Consider the following 14,146-nt stretch of genomic DNA (forward strand, 5'->3'; position numbering starts at 1 on the left):
AGCCGGTGCCACAGAGCGGCCCAGAGCGGGTACCCCGGGCTGGACTGCAGCCCCCGGGGCTGGACTGCAGCCCCCGGCCCTGCCGCCGCCTGGCCCAGGCCCGGGCACGTGCTTTGCCTTCGGCCCCCGGTTAACCGGAGCGCAACTAGCTCCGTCGACACGACTCCTACGACTACAGCAAAGCACAGGCAAGGCTGCTGCCGCGTCTGTGTATCTGTCAAGCCCAGAGCACACCGAAGCCCCTGATCCTGCTGGGCTCAGGATCCGGGCACAATGCACGCTCCTGCTACCCATACATAGCATTACGGTATAGGCTGCATAACAAATAGCATACTGAGACAGCGCAGTCCCCGCTGCGGACTATGCCGGTGTGCAATGCATATAGCAGAGGGCAGCGCAGTATGGAGGATCTTGCCTGCTAGGCGTCTGGACTCCTTCGCAGGCGAGCTCCAGGCGCCGGCGCGGCGCGGGGCAGGCGCACGCCGGGCGCGGCGGCGGGGCTGGGGGCTTGCTCGTTGCCGCTCCGCGCAGAGCCTGCGGACGCCGCGCCAGGCGGACCGCGGGACCCGCCTCCGCCGCCGGCCGCGGGAGCTGGGGCCAGGCTGCGGCCGGCGGGGCGCCTCGCTCTGCGCCGCCGCGCTCCTGCGGGCCGCGCCGCACCGCCCGCGCGGCCGCCCATAGGCCGCCCCGCCGGCCCCGCCCGCCCCCGCCTCTGCGGGCTCCCGCCGCGGGGCCGCCGGGGGCGGGGCGGGCGCGCGGCGCGGCCCCGGCGAGCGGCTCGGGCGCTGCTGCTGCTGCGGCGGCGGCGGCTGCGCAGCGCGCTTGGCACGGCCTCGGCGGCGGCGGACGGGCACCTGCTGCCGCCCTCGCCCGCAGCGGGCAGGGGCGCCGCGCTTTGTCCGGGGCTGAGCGGGCGCGCCCGCCCCCGGCGGCGCCCGGCCCGGCCCAGCGCAGCCCAGCGACCGGCGGCTCTCGGGGCGTCGCCTGGCTCCGGCGGCCTGGGCACCGCGGGGAGCGTGAATGAGAGTTTGCTCCGATTTACGAGCAGGGTGAGTGCCCCGCCGGGCCGCCTCGGGGGGGGGGATGATAATAATAATAATAATAATAATAACAATAATAATAATAATAATAATAATTTTGTGTGTGTGTGTGTGTGTCGAAGCCGTTCCGCCCATAGCCCAGCGCCGACCTACCTGGGCCGGGACGGCGGGGACCCGCTGGCCCCGTGGGCGTGGCGTGCCCCTCACCCCGGGGCAGGGCTGCGCGCCGCCCGCCGGGCCGGGCCGGGCCGGGCAGGGCAGGGCCCGCCGCCCCCCGGGACGGGGACCCCCGGGAGGGGGTTGCTGCCCCCGTTCCCTCCGTCGTCTTTTGTTCGGTCTCCCGGGCTGGGGGGGAAAGGGGACGGCGGGGGGACAGACCGGAGGGGTGCGGGCGGAGCCACCGGGGAGCTCGGCCGGTGGCTCAGCCTTTCTGGGCCTTCTTCATCCGTTTGCGGGAAACTGGGAGACCGTTCCCGTGAGCGCTGGGGGTGTCCGGCTGCCCCCCTCCCTTCCTCCCGGGGCGGCGGAGCAGCTCCGCTCTCCTCCCCGCGCCCCTCCAGCGCAGAGCAGCCGTCCCGGGCTGCGGAGGCAGGCGTGCATCGCCGCCATCCAGGTGAAACGCGGAGTCACGGGCTGTAGTAAACACAGCGTAGGTAGGGTGGCGGTGAGCCCGGTAAAGGTCACCTCTTCCCCTACACAGGCAGCTCGTCCTCGCTGGTCTCCCGACTTGTTGTCTTGGGGACCGCGTTGTGGCTGCTGGTACGCTGTCCCTGCCAGACCTGCTCCTCGTCTTCACGCTGCCTTGCAGTTGGCTTTGATCACGGCGGTACAGCTGCTTGCAGGGATCTCCCTTGGCGAGGGGGGAGCCCTGTGAGCTGCACGGCACCCCTCCTTTACCTCTTCCCACCCCCTGGCCTGGGTGGCATCCGCTGTGGAAATAAGACCTGGGAGCGTTGTTTCTGTTGTGAGGTTTGCTTCTTGAGCTGTAGCTGAGCCTAGCTGAATTAGGGGCTGGACACATGTTCATATTAAATAGTAGCCAGCAACGTACTGATCCCCCAAAGCGTGCAGCGTCTGGATGCATCTTGATGTGGAGCAATGAGGTGCGGGAGTGTTGGAGGAGTAGGAGCAGAGACATGCTGCTGGAGAGCTTACTTCCAAGGAGACTGAGAGGATGGCAGAGCCACGGTGCCGGGTAAATGGGTGGTTTACAGTCCAAGCTGTCAACCTGGACTCCTTCAGAAAAGGTCCCATAGGTGTGCACGTATTTTGTGGGCCTCCTGCGTGCTTCTGTGGGTCATCGCTGGGCTTAAACGCACGTATGGGGCAAATGGGAGAATGACAGCTTTTTGTCATGGTTTCGTGTCACGCTTCATTACTGCAGCTGCCGAGAGTTTTAGATTGAGTAGATGTGGTACTGTTAAGCTTGTGTGAATGTGGAATGAATGATGGACAAGTTCTCGGGTATCGCATTTCCAGTGGTGGTTGAGATGTGGGTGGGGAGAGGAAATATTTAATAAAGCAGGGATCTCAGATGCCTGTGCTCTCTGTTATCTGACAGTATCCTGCCTTAATTTTTAACATGTGATAAGTAGTTTCATTCTTCAGAATTAGAGGTGTGAGCTGTCTTAAACCTTTTTTTTTTAAATGCCATATCTAGTTATCAAATGCTGTATCTAGTTAGTTACTCAAAAAGGGAGGGCTTTTTTTAGCCCTAGTCTGTATTCTTCTGAAGCTGACATTTAAGCTACTAGCTGTGAAACTGATAAAATATACAATTAATTGATGGTGTTACGGTACCAAATTGTGCAAAAATCCCTGAAAGCCTGAGTTATGTTTCACTGTTTTTCACATGGTGGCCACAAGTATGTTTGGCTCATCCCTCTGCCATAATAAAGGTGGTTTTGGGCTCAGATGCCAGACTGAATTGAAGATGAGCCAGTCGTGTTTCCAGCTCTGCAGGTAAGCTCTCAGAGATGGTTGTGGCCAGTGGCAGGTGGGACTAACCTAAGCTAGAATCTCAGACTGATGGGTTTGTTTTTTTTTTCCTCTTTTAACTGTGGCACTAGTGAGACCTGGTCTGCTCAACACGTCCTGGGCCAGGGGGTGACTGTCGAGCGGCATGGGGGAGGCTGCGGATGCTTGAATGTACGTGTGCCACTCCTTGGCACGGTATGGCTTCTGCTCTGGGCAAAGGCATCATCCAGGCTTTGACCTCCCTCCTGGCCCGCCTGCTCGCCTCGCCAGCATCGCTGTGGCCTGGTGACCTGACGTCAGTGCCTGTGGGGGAGGGAGGAATTAAGGGCAGCAGCTGGGAAAAGCCTGTCCTGGCTCTGCTCTTTGGTGGGACCTGGTCAGAGAGACTGGCAGAGGGGAGATCCTGATTGAGGAGGGAAAATCAGGGGGCTGACACACAGCCCTGCTGTCTTCCTGGCTGGAAACTAATTCCCGGTGATTTACTGCAGGTAGCCAATACAGAAGCTGTTCCCTGGCCCTACCCCTTCTCCTCCTCCTGGCGTGTGATATTCAAAGCTTGTAGAAACTGAAGTTCATTATAAGAGTGAATGGTTAGGGCACTATCAGGTGCCAAAGAGATTCAATATTGTTTGAGACCTGGAAAAAACCCCAACTTTAATATTTTATTTTTGTAAGGGAACTTCTGCAGGGTCTGAGAAGTGATTAGTGCTGCTGTTAAAGGTCAGGATACTTCTGGGATATGGAGCATTGCCTGTGGATACATATGATGTACATACATGTGATACTACATATATGTGCTGTGCCTTCAGCATCGTTCTGATACTTTGAGTATTCACTCCTTAATACAGAGACTTCAAAGCTAAGGAGGGGCATTAACTGTTTAACCCCCAAAGCAATGACAGCTCTGTTGGAAAATTAACAAAGACCCCATTTCACCTCATTTTGTCTGCTGAATAGTCATGCTTTGTTTTTTGACTCAGTTACCACCAAATCCATAGGGATTCTTGAAGATATGAGACTGTGTTCTGTGTAACGTGTGGTCCCATTAACAGTTTCATGGTGAAGATCCTTTTATTTAAGGAGTAATAGATCACATTTCCTGATGTTTTGTTTCTTACAGGTCTGGAAAATAAATGTTATTCAGGAATGCGTGAGTCAAAGGCAACATGTACCTTGCTGAATTTTTTGGGTTAAAGCTATGTAGCTATTCAATGGCTTGCCCCGGTCTCTTCCTCCCTCTCCTTACTCCCAGTATTTAACAGGCTTAGCAGTGATACTCTCTAACTTTGAAGTCCCCAAAGCCCTGGCTATTACCAAAATGTTCCAGTATCATGTTTGGAAAAATCTGCCATCCCAAATTGGAGGCTCTCTTGTCCAAACCTGACCATGTCTGGCCCAAATAAAGTACACAATCTTCTAGCTTTATCCTGTAACACCGTTTTCTTTTCTTTCCTACATACATTTTTCTCAGCTAAATAATATCTGCATGGCAGCATCCATGCTAGGAGGAGAGATGAATTCCTCTAACATCTTATTTTTATGACACAGAGTTTTATCAGAGGGAAAGCTTTTGGCAGTAAGTGCTTAATCAGGGTCTTCCAAAAGAGATTCTCTCTCTGCCCACTGCCCTGGCCTTGCACGATGGCAGGTTAATCCACGAAATAATCTGTGCATAGAAATGCAGTTGTCAAATGTAGCTTTTGGGTCATAATGTTGGGTGCTTGCAGGGTTTATTTCAAGTTTCTGAACAAATGCAAGTTTTCTCATTTCATCTTGTGGTCGTTGTCATTTGATGTGAGGGACACAAACACACACACACAAAAAAAAAAAAAACAAAAAAGGCCCAAAGGCCTTTTCCTAAGAGGTCATAATTTATTGAAACAGTTATAGTTCAGTGGCGAACTCACCGTAAAATTTAATGAGTTAGTGCTGCTTTTTGCTATGACATAAGAAAATGAGGTAAGGAGTCTTTGAGGCCACTTCAGACTTCATAAATATTAACAAGCTCTGCAGTCTTCACAGAGAGTAAGTTCTGGATGTTTTTTCTTCACCTTAATAGTACAGTTTCTTTTGCACAGTAAATCTTCTTGCCTTGACTAAACTGAAAGCAGTTATCGGATACAAACCAAAAATACTGTATTTGTGGTTAGGAGCGCTCTTTCTGGTTTTCCCCTCCTCCCTTTAACACCCAATCCTTTCTCCTGGTGCACGCTCTGGTAGTGCAAATTTAATTCCATGACTTACAAGACCAGATCTTCAGAGGTGCTTAAATGATTGAAGAAGCAGTTTTTTGCTTCTGAGAATAGTGGAAGGTAAAAAGATTCCCAATGTGTTCAGTTGCTTTTAAAAAATGCTTTCTTTTTGCATCTTGGGTCACCATATGTGTTCAATACTTGCCTATGTTAACGAGGGAAAAAAAATGCTGGCAGTATTTTCTAAACATGCCTTGAGAATACTTAAAAATGTCTCTTTTAGTTTAAAAGCTACGTCTACATCTTAATGGAAACTGGAATTCCATTTAGTTGCAGCTTCTTACAAATCCGGAGTTAATACAGCAAGTTCTTTGGGATGGTCTATGAAGAACACATCACCTGTTCTAGTTACGCTTTTAAAGAAGAATGAATCAAACTTACTGTAAAACTTGTTCTAGGTGTCTCATCAGTGACTGAAGAGGATTAGTCTTTATTTCACAGAATCACAGAGTGGGTGAGGTTGGAAGGGGCCTCTGGAGGTCATCTGGTCCAACCCTCTGCTCAAGCAGAACCACCTGAAGCAGGTTGCCCAGGGCCAAGTCCAGATGGCTTTTGAGTATGTCCAATATCTCTCTGGGCAACCTGTGCCAGTGCTTCATCACCCTCACAGTAGAAAAGTGTTTCCTGATGTTCAGAGGGAACCTCTTGTGTTTCGGTTTGTGCCCATTGCCTCTGGTCCTGTCACTGGGCACCACTGGGAAGAGCCGGGCTCCATCCTCTTTGTACCCTCCCTTCAGGTGTTTATATACATTTATAAGATTCCCCCCTTGAGCCTTCTCTTCTCTGGGCTGAACAGTCCCAGTTCTCTCAGCATTTCCTCACTGGAGCGATGTTCCAGTCCCTTTGTGGCCCTTCACTGGACTCTCTCCAGTGTGTCCATGTCTCTCTTGTACTGGGAGCCCCAGAACTGGACACAATACTCCAGTTGTGGCCTCACACTTCCTAGTACACTGTAAAAATAAGAAACTTGTAAATTTTGAACATGTGTTTTTTTAGGATGCAGATCCAAGAGGTCACTTTGGTGCTGTAAGTCGCTGCTGCAGCTTCTCTGAGTACTTGTGTTCTTCCGCAGGAGCTGATGTTCCTTGTTAAAAAACACCAAAAGCTTCAGCATTTTCCTGATCCCATCAATGCAGGCTTTGACAACTCTTTTGACCTGTGATTAAGGGATTTATGACTAGGTTTGCTGGCTACACATTTCTAATAAGTGTGATCATTAGATGCTGAGTCACGTGAGTACACGTGTCTCATGGGGTGTGTTCATACAGACTGCTGTCTGAAACAGAGCTCGTTCCAGTTTTGAGTGAATGCTTGCTTACGTTTGTGAGGGCATATCCTTGCTGTGGGCTGGTTTGGTTCTTCAGTAGCCATCCCATGCTGCTTTGTACTCTGTCGGGGCTGGCCTGCCGGCTCCGTGGGCACTTTCTACATTACTGTATTTCCCGTGTGACATGCCTGAAGGTGAGCATCTCTCTTACAAACTAAACTGAATGAAATTCGGGTGCTTCCTTATTCTACCACAGCTGTTTTATATGCTTATACGGGTAACTGTAGTTGATGTTAGATATAGGATTTGTACACAGGGGTTTTATTTTTAGGTCAACGCTTCAGGTGCAGAATAAAGCTGCTGGTGTAATGCAGGTAACACTGCTCATGGACAGGAGGGAGAGAGGAGAACAAGGAAAAGGCATAAAGCACAAAATATCACTTTGTCCCTGGGATTCTCATCAAACTCTGTGCGAGGGGACACTCTCATTTCTTGACCATTGAGCATCCCCTTCTGTGTGTCTAGGTGTGTTTAAGCTGTTTTTTTAAGGTTCTTAAAGAATATGGCAAAATTATGTGGAAAAAGCAGTTAGCAATTCCTTGCTTTCTCTATGTCCAAATACAATGGTTAACAGATGCATTTTGAATTTCCATAGTACTCTCCTGAAAGTAACTGCAAACAAGAGAGGTCTATACTTATCTTAATTAAAGAGAACAAAGCCATGCACTCCATGCTGGCCTGATGTATGCAATTAGTGACTGAGTGCAATTAGTTTCCAACTGCTAAAACTGTCTTATCAGAGCTCTCAATAGGACTGTCAGCAGTTTGTATAAGTATCTGGCATTACTAATGCTCGGCATTTTTTACCATGTTGTAAAAGCCACTTGTACCTTCAATACTCATTTCAGGTATCAGGTTACTTATATACAGAACACTTCAAATTCACTGGTTTGGAAACCGACCAATTCTAGGAAACGTTATTAGTACCAGCTTTTTCGATGAAGGATCATAGAATCATAGAATTGTTTAGGTTGGAAAAGACCTTTAAGGTCATCAAGTCCAACCGTTAACCTAACACTGCCAAGTCCACCACTAAACCATGTCCCTAAGCTCCTCTTTTAAATACCTCCAGTGATGGTCACTCCACCACCTCCCTGGGCAGCCTGTTCCAATGTCTGAGAACCCTTTCAGTGAAGAAGCTTGTCCTATTATCCAGTCTAAACCTCCCCTGGCACAACTTGTGGCCATTTCCTCTTGTCTTATTACTTGTCACTTGGGGGAAGAGACCAGCATCCACTGCTCTGCAACCTCCTTTCAGGTAGTTGTAGAGAGCGATAAGGTCTCCCCTCAGCCTCCTCATCTCCAGACTGAACAACCCCAGTTCCCTCAGCCGCTCCTCATCAGACTTGTGTTCCAGACCCCTCACCAGCTTCGTTGCCCTTCTCTGGACACGCTCCAGCACCTCAATGTCCTGCTTGTAGTGAGGGGCCCAAAACTGAACACAGTATTCGAGGTGTGGCCTCACCAGTGCCATGCAAAGGTACAATCACCTCCCTACTCCTGCTGGCCACACCATTTCTGATACAGGCCAGGATGCCGTTGGCCTTCTTGGCCACCTGGGCACACTGCTGGCTCATATTCAGCCGGCTCTCAATCAACACCCCCAGGTCCTTTTCTGCGGGGGAGCTTTCCAGCCACTCTTCCCCAAGCCTGTAGCGTTGCATGGGGTTGTTGTGACCCAAGTGCAGGACCCGGCACTTGGCCTTGTTGAACCTCATACAACTGGCCTCAGCCCATCGATCCAGCCTGTCCAGATCCCTCTGCAGAGCCTTCCTACCCTCGAGCAGATCAACACTCCCGCCCAACTTGGTGTTGTCTGCAAACTTACTGAGGGAGCACTCAATCCCCTCATCCAGATCATCAATGAAGACATTAAACAAGACCGGCCCCAAAACTGAGCCCTGGGGGACTCCGGCCTGTGACCGGCCGCCAAATGGATTTTACCCCATTTACCACAACTCTCTGGGCTCGGCCATCCAGCCAGTTTTTTACTCAGCGATACACAAGCATCTTTAGATGGCTGAAAGCAGAGTTTATTTCATAACTTGAAGCTTATCATTAGCTTAAATGTTGAAAAGTGGTTTCAAGTTAGAGATGTGTATGTAAAAGAGAACTTAGGAGTTTCACCTCTAGAGCTACCTTCAGGAAAAAAGTCCTCGGGCCTCTCACCATGGATTTTACTACCTGAGGCTCCATGTTCCTTCTACGTTCAGGAAATGGTTTGCTGGTTTTTTTCCCCTCTCTCTGGATCTCATCTCTGTATTCCCAGGTGTGCACAGTAACTGCATTTTAAAATAACTTGCTGCACTTTTCAAGGTTAACGGCATGTTGTAATTCCTGGGGAAGTGTATCAGGGCTACGCAGAGGCGTGTGGATTTATAACAGTCAGCAGTATTTGAGCAGTGTCATAGCCATAGGGATGGGGAAATGCAAAGCCTCTAGAGAAGGAGCTCTTAAAATGTAGTTTGAAGGCCATGAGTAGTCCATGATGCTGCGTTATGAGCCTGACAAGGGTATTTTCTTTCCATCTTGCTTTCGGTAGAGCCAACTGATGTCTGTAGCTGTACAGCTTAAGGGTCCCTCCTAGTTAAGTTAGGACTGATGTGGGTGTCTGAACGCTGTAATTTACTCCAGATCTGAGTCTAGGGAGTTGATTAGTTGTGTGCTTTGGGCACAAACTGCTTCCCCAGACACTCTTGTAGCAGTGGGACCACTACTAGTAGTAGATTTTGTTCCAGGGACAAGATGCTGCCAGAAACAGGGTGAATTTATGCTTTCTGGGTTGGCTGGAGAGGGTGGCATGCCCAATTCAAGCCTCAGAGATCTAAGCAGCAGAGAAGAGACCAGTCTGAAAATCTCCATAACCCCATTCTGGGGGTGAAGGGACCAGTAGCTTGGGCTCTGAGCATTTTGTAAGATGTACAGCTATTGCAACAAGATACCATGTTGCAACAGGAAAAAAATAGGATATTCAGCACTTACGTGGCCCTCGATGAATACAACTTTGGCTACCTGATCCAAAATCAAGCTGCAAGATGATCTGTAGTCTGAGTCTGAACTCAGTTTTGGGTTGGGGGCTTTCTTCATCTTCCCTCTTGCTCACCTTTTCCCTTGTGAGAGAGAGAGTGAAGCCGAGGGAGTTGCCTGCACATACCATCCTTGAAGATCCTGGCTGCTTCCTCTTGCTGCGTGTAGCCGAGAGGTTCAATTCCCAGCAGCTGATGTCCTGTTTGTGTGGGGCAAAGGTAGCAGTGAAGCGTGGGACCTGAGAGTAGCAAAACATCCAAAGCATCCTTGTGTGACTAATACTAGGGTGATTTTGGACTGTGATCATCAGATAGTATTAAAAACCTACTCCGTAGACTACTAAGTGTCGCATCAGCTTGCAAGGATCATGTCATCGGAAGGAGCAGGAATAAGTGAAGTCTGTATAACTATGTTCTTTATGTAGTCTGACTTTTCAAAGCATTAAACCACTTCTAGGCATTATTCCAGTTTGATAAACTTTATAATTCTTTGCGCTTCTGCAGTGCTTTTATGCAAGATCTTCACGCTCCTCTTAAAGGCTAATCTACAAAGCAACCCAAAAGATATCCCCGAGTGTCTGAGATTGCCTTTTGTATGGAAATGTAGTGCGGCTTGGTTTTGTGTAAAACCCTGCACGGTCTCAGCAGCTCTGCTGATCTGAACCCACGTCAGATCACCTGGGATCATGCAATGAGGAATGTCCTTCCCAACAAGCCATGGAGCGTATGGCTGGACACGCTGATCCTTTAAGAGAACTGCCAGCTGCTACAGGGAGCTGTGCTCCCAAGATTTTTTTCAGCTGTAAGAGCCTCTTGGAAACTTGCAGTAATTAAAACTAACGTCAAGAGTTTGCAAAACTGTAGAAGTGAGGACTGTGGTCTCTTCCAGATTATCTCGAGCTAGCCCTGTTTTGTTTCAGAGAAGCGTTCTGAACATAAAGTTTTTGATGCTTGTGAAAGTGTCTGGGTCTACTTTGAAGGATTTTGCCTTTCCTCCCCAGTGGAGTTGCTTATGGGACTGATGAATTTATGCACATTCAACAGCTTTTATTTTTGCTTTCAGTTATGGAAATAATCAGCTAAAGTGGGATAGTTCTGACTTCCCCAGAAAACTGTTTTAGGAAACATTTTTACAGCAAATATACTTTTTCTAAAGCTACTTCTGCTTCTTTCCTGTTTCTTCCAGTAGCAACCTTTCCCCAGTTTGAGGGCTCTGCCAGCAATGATTTCCTCTGATGCTGGATCACTTACCCTCTACAACAATTCACTGAAAACAAGTGAGGCACAAATACCATTTCTTGGACTATTTTGCAGGAGGAATGTGGAGCTCACTTTGCTTAGCAGTTTGAATTTGCCTAGTGAAGCTCTCTGGCCCTCGGCAGTCCTCTGTTAAAACAGAGCAGGGACAGCATATGCTTTTTGAATGAGAAACAATGTCGAGCATTTTCAGTACGGTTTTCCTGGTGGGATGCAAGCCTGGCTCTGTGCAATGTCTGCTTTGGATTTCACTTGGATGCATACAGCTCTTCTGGTTGGAGACTATGGGATCTATTCAAAATTCATTTTCTGTTTGTTGTTAATACTTTGAAATTGCATAAATACTTTTTTTCTTTAGAGATAAGCTTTAAGTATTAAGCTGTTGTCTGTGACTCATTAGTCTACTGTTGGTGACAATTTATTGTCTTTGTTAAATAATGGAAAATCTTTCCATGCAGTTTGTATTCCTTATTGTCTGAAGCAAACTACATCTGTTTATTTTGCCCTGAAGGTGGCCTTCCTCTCAGCTGGCTAAAAGTTCATCATAAGATCTGAGAGCTAATATGAAAGTACAGCAGACCTCACTCGTTGCACAAAAAATTTCATGTGCATATTTTAACTGTTGAACAATTGTGTTAGATGAGTTTTGGAAACACTACATGGACTGACACAAAAAGGAATGTCTGTTTGCTTTAAAGGCAGTGATTTGCTTTTTTTAAATACTTCTTCCTTTTCAAAAGCTCCAGCTGAACAAAGTGTTGGTAGTTACATAGACTGGTGTTTTCTAGGGCTTTTTAATTCAGCGATGAAATTTCTATGAAGTTAATACCGCATTCTTGTAAAAGTTGGATGAAAAGTAGGTAAAGACAGGTGTACTTACTGGAAATACTAAGAAGGGGTTGGACCTTGAAGATGACTGACCACAGATTGCTCGTTATCTGAAATGGGAGATGAGAAACAGTGTTTAGGAAGCAGATGCATCACTGGTGTTTCCGAACCGTGGAGGAAATGCCAGATGCCAACTCTTGAAGTAGATTAGCTACAAGCATGCAGATTTTCTTTTGCACAAGTTGATAATAATTTGAAATAACTTCTTTTTCTTTTAAAATAAAGATTAACCAGTAGATTCAACTCTTAAAGTAAAAGTTTTTTGCAAAATGCAGTCATAACTAGTAATGTGAGTGTTGTCACTGGGGTGTAGGGGAGAGCAAAGCACTCTGCCTGGCAAGGTAGAAAGGAAAGCTCGCCTAGTAGCCAGTCTGCTAAAGAAAACACCTTTAAATAAAGGTATTCAATTGCATGAGTGTATTGGGTCTGGCTGAGATGGAGTTAATTTTCCCCATAGCAGCCCTTATAGTGTGCTTTGTATTTGTAGCTAGAAGGGTGTAGGTAACACACCAGCCTTTTGGCTACTGCTGAGCAGTGCTCACACAGCATCAAGGCTGTCTCTCCAACATTCCCCCCTCTCCAGTGGGCTGGGGGTGGGCAAGATTTTGGGAGGGGACATAGCCAGGACAGCTGACCCAAACTGTCCAAAGGGATATTCCATAACATATGACATCTGCTCAGCAATAAAAGCTAAGAGAAGGAGGAGGAAGGGGGGACATTCATTATTTATGACGTTTGTCTTCTGGAGTTAAACGCTAGGCGTACTGAAGCCCTGCATCCCGAGAAGTGGCTGGACATCACCTGCTGATGGGAAGTAGAGAATAAATCTTTTGTTTTCCTTTGCTTCCATGTACAGCCTTTGCTTTTGCTGTATTAAACTGCCTTTATCTTGACCCACAAGTTTTTTTTTTCATCTTATTTTCTTCCCCCCATGTCCTGCTGAGGAGGGGAGTGGTAGAGTGGCTTGGTGGTACCTGGCGTCCAGCCAGGGTCAAGCCACCACAGTGAGGTTCAGTAGTCCTCTCATTCCTGAAGGGAGACAGCTTCTTCTGTCCCCATGTGCATTTGTACACGCACTTGTGTAGGAACGCCAGTATGAAGTGGTCTGACCTCTTCTGTAGCCTTGTTAACTTATATACCAAATCCAAAGACTTTTTTTTGTATGTGTGAGCTCTTAGTCAAAGGTCTTAGGGCTGGTTACACACAAATTGGACCCAGCTTTCCCATCTTTCTGTTTGTTGTGATTCCTGGACACCCAGAAACCTTTCTAATTACTGGAAAACAGTCTTCTAGTTCAGAAAGACTTGCTTTCATGTCTTCTGCGTTGTGTGGCTGCCTCTTCTGAAGGAGAGGTTGTAGCAGGGCATGATTTTTATTCTGCTTGTTGCAATACAGCTCTTGGAGGCCTGATACCTCTGGTATGCTGTGCGGCATCGAAGTTTAGTGCAGCAGTAAAAACCCAGAACAGTCCTTGATTAAAACTGCTGCTTAGTTTCTGAAGATTTTGTACTATCCAATAAATGGAAGGGTTTGGCAGGAGTATCGGTAGGACATGAACTATCCCTTTCTTGTGTATTTACAGCTTTTCTTTTCACCCTAAAGACAGCCTGTCCCCATTTCTTGTCATCTCATCTTCCATCACCTAGGTCTTGCTTAGAACAGACTCTCCTTTACAGCCATCCAAGTCCCTGCTCAAGTTCAGTCAGCCTGCCTCGAGCCTGCAGCTGGATGAAGACCCCAAATGCCTGCAACAAAGAAATCCAAAGATGTTATCTTTCTTTTTCTCCCCGTGCCCCCCTCTCCTCCCCCCCAGCAAATTTGATGCTCTGTAGTTTGCTTTTGGGCACAGATGGGAGCCTCTTGGAAACCCTGAAATATTCAAGAATAATGTGGTATAATGGTGGTTGTTTTTTTTGTTGGGTTTTTTTTTTAACATCGATTGCAATTATATAAGCAAATCAGAGGTTAGTGGGAGTTCAGTGCTAGCTGGCGGTTCGATCATGACCTGCAGTCTTCAGCATGCTTCTGTCGTGAATGCAAAAAGTCTCTGAATTCCAAGTTTTCATGACTTGGAGAGACTGTATCTGTTAAAACATTTCTGTAGTGTAAACAAAAGGCTTAATATCCCCAAACCAGAATTTGAGCCTGATTGGTTATTAAACTTTTAGGATCCTTTTCAAAAAGTGAAATCCATAGTTTAGTTTTTTAAATTTCAAGATTATATATATGAATATTAATGGAGTAATTGGGAATAAGTTAAATCTGGAAGAAGTCCTGGTTAAGAGACTGACAAAAAAGTTGCTCTCTGCCTTCAGTTCTACTCCTTCCCCCAGACTTTTTAGGGAGTTTTCGGGTGGTCTTTCTGAGGTCTGTGGGTGG

General features: G+C 47.8%; 1 protein-coding gene across 1 annotated transcript in view; it reads left to right on the plus strand.

The window, feature by feature from the left end:
* The first annotated feature begins 1,026 nt into the window (after positions 1-1,026).
* Positions 1,027-14,146, plus strand: part of GRAMD4 (GRAM domain containing 4) — an 82,178-nt gene continuing 69,058 nt past the window's right edge. Inside the window, exon 1 of the mRNA XM_059816791.1 lies at positions 1,027-1,049. The gene's annotated coding sequence lies outside the window, so the exon portion shown is untranslated. The remainder of the gene's footprint in view (positions 1,050-14,146) is intronic.

This window comes from Gavia stellata, chromosome 4 (assembly GCF_030936135.1).
Source record: "Gavia stellata isolate bGavSte3 chromosome 4, bGavSte3.hap2, whole genome shotgun sequence".
In the NCBI taxonomy this organism is placed as follows: domain Eukaryota; kingdom Metazoa; phylum Chordata; class Aves; order Gaviiformes; family Gaviidae; genus Gavia; species Gavia stellata.